Source organism: Phocoena phocoena, chromosome 6 (assembly GCF_963924675.1).
Source record: "Phocoena phocoena chromosome 6, mPhoPho1.1, whole genome shotgun sequence".
In the NCBI taxonomy this organism is placed as follows: Eukaryota; Metazoa; Chordata; class Mammalia; order Artiodactyla; family Phocoenidae; genus Phocoena; species Phocoena phocoena.
Genome location: NC_089224.1, coordinates 82,732,435 through 82,738,745, shown reverse-complemented (window position 1 = coordinate 82,738,745; position 6,311 = coordinate 82,732,435).

Sequence of the window (6,311 nt, the reverse complement as noted above, 5' to 3'; positions counted from 1 at the left end):
GTTTGCACTTACAGGCAAGCAGGTGGCCCACAGCCCCCAGGGCAGCCTCCACCCAAGTCAGCAAGCACCAGCCCTACAACTCCTTCCAACCTACAGGGCAAGGGCAAAGGATCCCATTCATCTAATTATAGTATCTTGGCCACAAGCAACCTCTAAAAATTCTCTGGGCCCAAGAGGGATGCCGACTCTCTCCTGAAGGTCTTTTGCAAAGGAAATGGCAGAACCTACAGACCTGTTAAGTTACCTGAACTGGAAAAACTAGGATGAAGGAGGGTGAGCCTTAGTGGGCTTGAAATTCCCTGCCCTTTAGTTTGGGTGCCCCGTGTTTCCAGTTCCATCTGAATATGCCACTTTTTAAGCCAGACCAACAGGATCCAAGCAGCCATGCTGGCCCCAACCAGGTTGAAATTTCCTGGTGAACCTCCCCTTGGTGTCTCTCAGCATTCCCCTGGATGCCAAATGGCACGTTAAAGACATAATCGCACCCCCAACTCAATAGCCGGAGCTTAGATTTGATCTCATTAAATAAGAGTAGGCTGTTCTGTTCTTTTCCGAGCTCTGAGGCAGAAGACTTGATGTATTGCTTTTTGACCCTTCTCTGGATCTGTTTCCTTATCTGTGGAAAGTATGGAGGGATGCTTGGGAAGACTAGAGAGAGAGTTAAAGCTGCTTTCTAAAATCTGGATCCCCTACACCTGTGGCCAGGGAGGAGCAACATTGCCTCCTAAAGCCTCTTCTAGTGGAGATTCTTTGGTTTACAAGAGAAAGCCAACTCAAAAGCATTAAGCAAAAAACAAAAGAAGAAAAACTTGCCTGAAATACCAGAAAAGAACAAGGGCAGATGATGTCATTAGCTCTCAAGCTCTCTTTTTCTCCATCTCTCATCTCAGCCTTTTCTCTGCCTGGTCCTCATTCTCTCCTCCAGACATACTCTTGCAAGTATTGGGGTAGAGGGGATGAGCACCACCTTCTCCTGCCAGACGTTCTGAAACAAAATCCCAGGGATAGGGGCTTCCCTGGTGGCAAAGTGGTTGAGAGTCCGCCTGCCGATGCAGGGGACGCAGGTTCGTGCCCCAGTCCAGGAAGATCCCACATGCCGCGGAGCGGCTGGGTCCTTGAGCCACGGCCGCTGAGCCTGCGTGTCCAGAGACTGTGCTCCGCAACGGGAGAGGCCACAACAGTGAGAGGCCTGTGTACCGCCAAAAAAAAAAAAAAAAATCCCAGGGATAGACTCTGAATGGCCCAGCTGGGGTCAGGTGCCCATCATTTGGGTCAGGGTTTCTCAACAGAGAGGCTACTAGCCTTTCGATAGGACAATTCTTTGTTATGGAGCACTGTCCCGGGAGTTGCTAATGTTTAGGACCCCTAGTCACTAGATGCCAAAGTGCTCCCCAGTCATTGTGACAACAACCACCAAACTGCACACCCCTCCCTTTCCAAGGCCAGGGCTGTGGGGTGCAATCCTGCCTTATGTGGAGAACCACTGCTTTGTGCCAGACAGTGAAGCCAGGGTCTCGGGGCACGGTGATTGGTGCCCTTGCCACTTGCCCTTTCCTGTGGTGGAGATCAGGATGGATGGGCCGTTGGGTTTGGCAACCCTGCCAGACACATAAGGCACCGGTGGTTGGGCAGGAGTCATTTCCCAAAGGAATTCTCACCAGGTTCCTATTAGCAGAAGGGATGCTGTGCAGACAAAGCCCCACGACTGTTGGTTGCAGGCCTCTGCCCCCATCTTTCAGGGGAAACGTGAGTGCTCCCAAGGTGAAGCATTACCATCCGCCTTCCACCAACCCGTCCCCAGGCTTCAGTCACTCCACATCCTAAATCTCAGGACTCCAGCTCAAAACGGATCCCCCTTCACCTGGCATGGAGGCCCTCCTGGTCCCTTGTGTTTTTGACTCCTCTACATGCTCCCTGGACTTTGTCCCCAAGAGGCTGAGGGTCCCTACATCCCCAGTCAGCACCAACAGTCAGCTGGACCGAACTTGCTGGACCAAACAAGAGCCACGAGGGAGGATCTGCAGACTAATCACACCAGGGCAAGTGCTGTTTCTCTTGTGTGAGCCCATCAGAACCAGGCCGCGTGGCATTCCCAGGGCCCTGGCCACCTTCAGAGTTCTGAGAAAAAGGGAAGGAGGGGCTGTTTCTTGAGGAGCCCCAGTGTCTTCATGGCTCCACAGCTGAGCTGAGGGATGAAGCACATGGCTGCAGGAGCCAGGTTCTGGGAAGCATCTCGTGTGAGTCAAAAGCAAAAGCTAGGACATATTTTTCGAAGAGATTTTGGAGAGCTGAGTGTTGGATGAGCGCTGCTCAGGTGGGGACAGAGCATGCTAGCATGGCTAACTCCACCCCCGGGGTCTCACACCCAGTGTCCCAGAGGACAGTTCTTGACTCCTCCTTCAGACTCCAGACTGTAACACAGACTCCTTCCTCATTTCCGTTAAGATAGTTGAGACAGCGTGGTACTTTCCAAAGGAATTTAACTGTGACGCTAAAGGAAATGAAAGAAGAAAATGCTGTAAATCCACCAAGCTTATAGGATCTGTGTCTCAGCTTCTGGAAGGTTCTATTCCACACTCTATTTGAGAGTTCCTTTTATGCATGACTCCATAGTATTTCTGAGGTGGGTTTCTTCCTCCCAATTCCAACCAAAAGCCAGTAGGGGGTTAGGTCTCCTGGACGCACTGCTTTCTCTCTCCTAGTCCTTATGGGTAGAGTTGAGTGGGGGAAGGGCGGGTATCCCTGGAGGGGCGAGACTTCAGCATAAGATCTTTCCACTCAACTGTTCTTTCCTTCTCAAACATAGGTAGGTCACCTCCTTTTAGCCTAGCTCTTTTTTCCTTCTAGGAGCTCATAGTATAGGGAGGGAGATGGCTACACATGATTAATACCTATTGTAGTGTCATAACTCCAGTAGAGCTGGACCACCTCCTAGCCCCCTTTATCATAATGTTTCATCAAAAGAAACAATGGTCTGACTTCCCCACACACGCAAAAAAGTCATATAAGTTTTTACTGAAAAGAAAAACTGTTAATGGCACCAGAAGGATTACACTGAAATCTCACAGTGTATCCTGTGCCACCCCAGGCCCTTCCTTCTTTCCGGGAGGCCCTCTATCCATTCTAACGTATATCCAGTAGCCTCCTCCTTCCACTTCTCCCGCTACCCAGTTCTCTATCCCAAAAGCCTTGGGAATCTGACAGGCAAATGGGGACCAGGTCTTGGCAGGCTGCCAGAGATGGCAGGAGGGACAATTTGCTCCTGTTTGTGTCACCACGATGCAACAGTACAAGTGTGGTGGTGGCGGCCTTCTCTCTTACCGCTCTTCTCTCTGTCCATCCCCAAGCATTATTGCTCTCCCTGGGGTCTGTCCCACATCTTCTCACTTGGACTCAACTTAACAGTTCTTCCTGGACAACCTCAAATGCTCCCCTGCCTGCCACCCACCCCTGGCATGGGCATGCAGCTGATTCCCAAACCCCTGTTTCCCTAGGAATTCAGCCTCCTAAGTATCCAGTATATAATATATTTTTATATATTTAATTCCAGAATGTAAAGTACTCCTTAGGGTTACCTGGAGCTTGAGACGGACCTGTGGCTGCCTACAAAGCTCTCTTTAGGGCAGCAAAACCATGACTTTTATAAGTAGGTTACTGATGATGTAACTTGGAAATTACCCTGTGTCTTATTTGTTTGCTCTTGGTCTCTCCTCCCTCCCCAGCAAATTTTGACCTGGGATGGAGGTGGGGTGAACAGTGAATAGCCCTTTTGTGTTTCAGACCAGATTGGCATCTCCAAAGTATTTATCTGTGAAATTTCCAGGCCCGTCAAAGGATTTGGTTGGATTCCCTAAGAGACAGATCCTTGGATTAATTGGGACGTGTGTCCCCCCCACTGTGGCCAGGAAGTGACACATCCTAACTGGCTGAGGCCGAGGATTACTGTCCATCCCTGAACCAACCATATGGCAACTGGCTGGGATTACGGTAATTGTTAAGGTCAGTCATGGACGCTCAAACACCTAGAGCCCATCCAAACCACAAGGTGATCCCTCTGCGAACTTTTACAAGATAATATTTACCGCTTGCTACCGGGAACGCATGCTGATATTTTGTAATCCTAGCTTCTTGACCAGGTAATGCTCAATTTTATGTCAATTTTTAAAAATCCTGGTCTGAGCCCAGTAGACTGACTTCACAACTCACTAATGGTTCATGGCCCACAGTTTGAAAAGTTCCACTCTTAAGGTTTGCAGAAACTGCTTCCATTGTTTAAATGGTTGTTAAAATGTGTCATAAATTCTCCAGGAATTTAAGAGGGAAATGTGTAAGGAAGTGGAAGTTGGGTTAATAGAGGGTACAAGGTCATTAAGGGGTGGTACTTGCCACTTGTGACTCAGAAAAAGCCTTGAGAGAAGACACTTTTGAGCTCCAAAGTGGGACTCCAGCTTCAAGTAATGAGACAGTCCACTGGGACTATCCCCCTGAATAGATCAGATTTGGGACTAAAAGGGACTCCCCTGGAGTGGCAGTATGGGCATGTGACACAGCTGGATGCCCTGGGATGTTTTGTTCTACGGTTTTTCTTAGCCAGAACCCAACTCCAATCTCTGAGCAGACTTCTTCAATTCTTTGGAGAGCATGGTGAACAGACAGAGGCTTTCTTGGTCACGCTAGGGCCAGGCTAGTCCAAGCACCTACTGTGAGCAGGGCAGTGTCTGTGTATGTGGAGGATGTGCAGGAGGAGTGAGGATAAACAGGCCATGTACCCATTTATATAAAGTTAAATGACATACATAAGTAAATCAGAATAGTGGTTGAGATTGAGAGAGAAAGATACAGGGAAGGGACACAGAGGGTCGTTCAACAGTTATGGCAACGTTTCATTTTCTAATCTGGTAGATACATGGCTGGTTGTTTTCTTATTTATTAAACATTAACAATGCAATGTAGACACATTGTGTATACACATATACACACACCTATTAGGTATGTATGACAAAAAATATAATAAGTCATGAACCCTATGCTTAATGAGCTCACAGACTTAAGTGGAAGACAGCCATAATCACAATGAATATATTACACAATGAGATCATAAGAAATATAAAGAAGCAATTCATTCTGGCTAGACTTATGACTTTGGGTAAGTTATTTTATTTCTTGAAGCCTCAAGCTTTTCAGATACATTTTACAGATAGATAGATGTTAGATAGATAGATAGATAGTAGACAGATGATAGATAGATAGTAGACAGATGATAGATATATACATATACACATATATAATAGGTTTATTATGAGAATCAATTGATACGTGATGCTTGAGAAAATCTTTGACAAACGGAAACACTTTAAAAATGTGAGGTAATATTATCACTTTGGGCATATTTTCAACTGTGCATTTCTTCTGTGAAAGCGCTACCCCACACAGTTTTGGGCTCAAGTGGCAGTCTAAAAGAAACAGGTTGTAAGTAACTGTGAATTATTCTCAGTCTAACAAATTTTGTGTCTAGCACGATAAAGATGCAAATAAAGACGACATTGGCTACCACTGAATAGCTTGTGATTGTCAGATCAGGGACTTGGAGCTTAAGGGCTCCATTGGGACCCAGGACTTGGACTAGCATGCTACTGGGGGTTGGGGGAGGGTGTCAGAGCTGAGAGGAGAGTGCTGTGCTTCACCTTCCCTGGGGGCTCTTTCGGTCAAGTCAGCAGACCCCTGCCACCGTGATCACACTGGGCCCTGGCAGGTGCTGCGTCTCCCCAGTGCCCTGGCCTGAACGTGGACACAAATGCCTCCCCCCAGCTCTTCTCAGCCTCTGAAAGCACAGGAACACTCTGGCTTCTGATGCTGCCAGAGTAGGCTCTCTTTCAGGATCGCTGGACCCTGTCCTCTATTATATGACACACCTAACATCGGCCAGATGCCCAGCCCAGCTCTGCAGGTCCTGATGTCTGGCTCCTTGCCATCTCCTTTCCACCTTCAGGTGTCGGAGGCTTGTTCTCCAGAATAAGGTTAGAATTTGTTGTTAAGACCTAAGAGTTCAGGCTCAAGGACCCTACAGACAAACTGACGCCTAAACTGCGGCTCCGAAGATTCTCTCTCCCGGGATAGAATATGTCCCAGAGCTTGGGGGAGACTGAGACCCCAGGTTGGAATCAGGTAGTTTATCAGTCAGAGTCCCAGCTGGACAGGTGGCACACTCAAATGGGGTCATTGGAGGGGAGTTTAATAAAAGGATTATTTTCAAAGGGATGGCCAGGTATGGAGAAACCACAAGGGAGAATGCAAAACGCCAAGGGCTCATG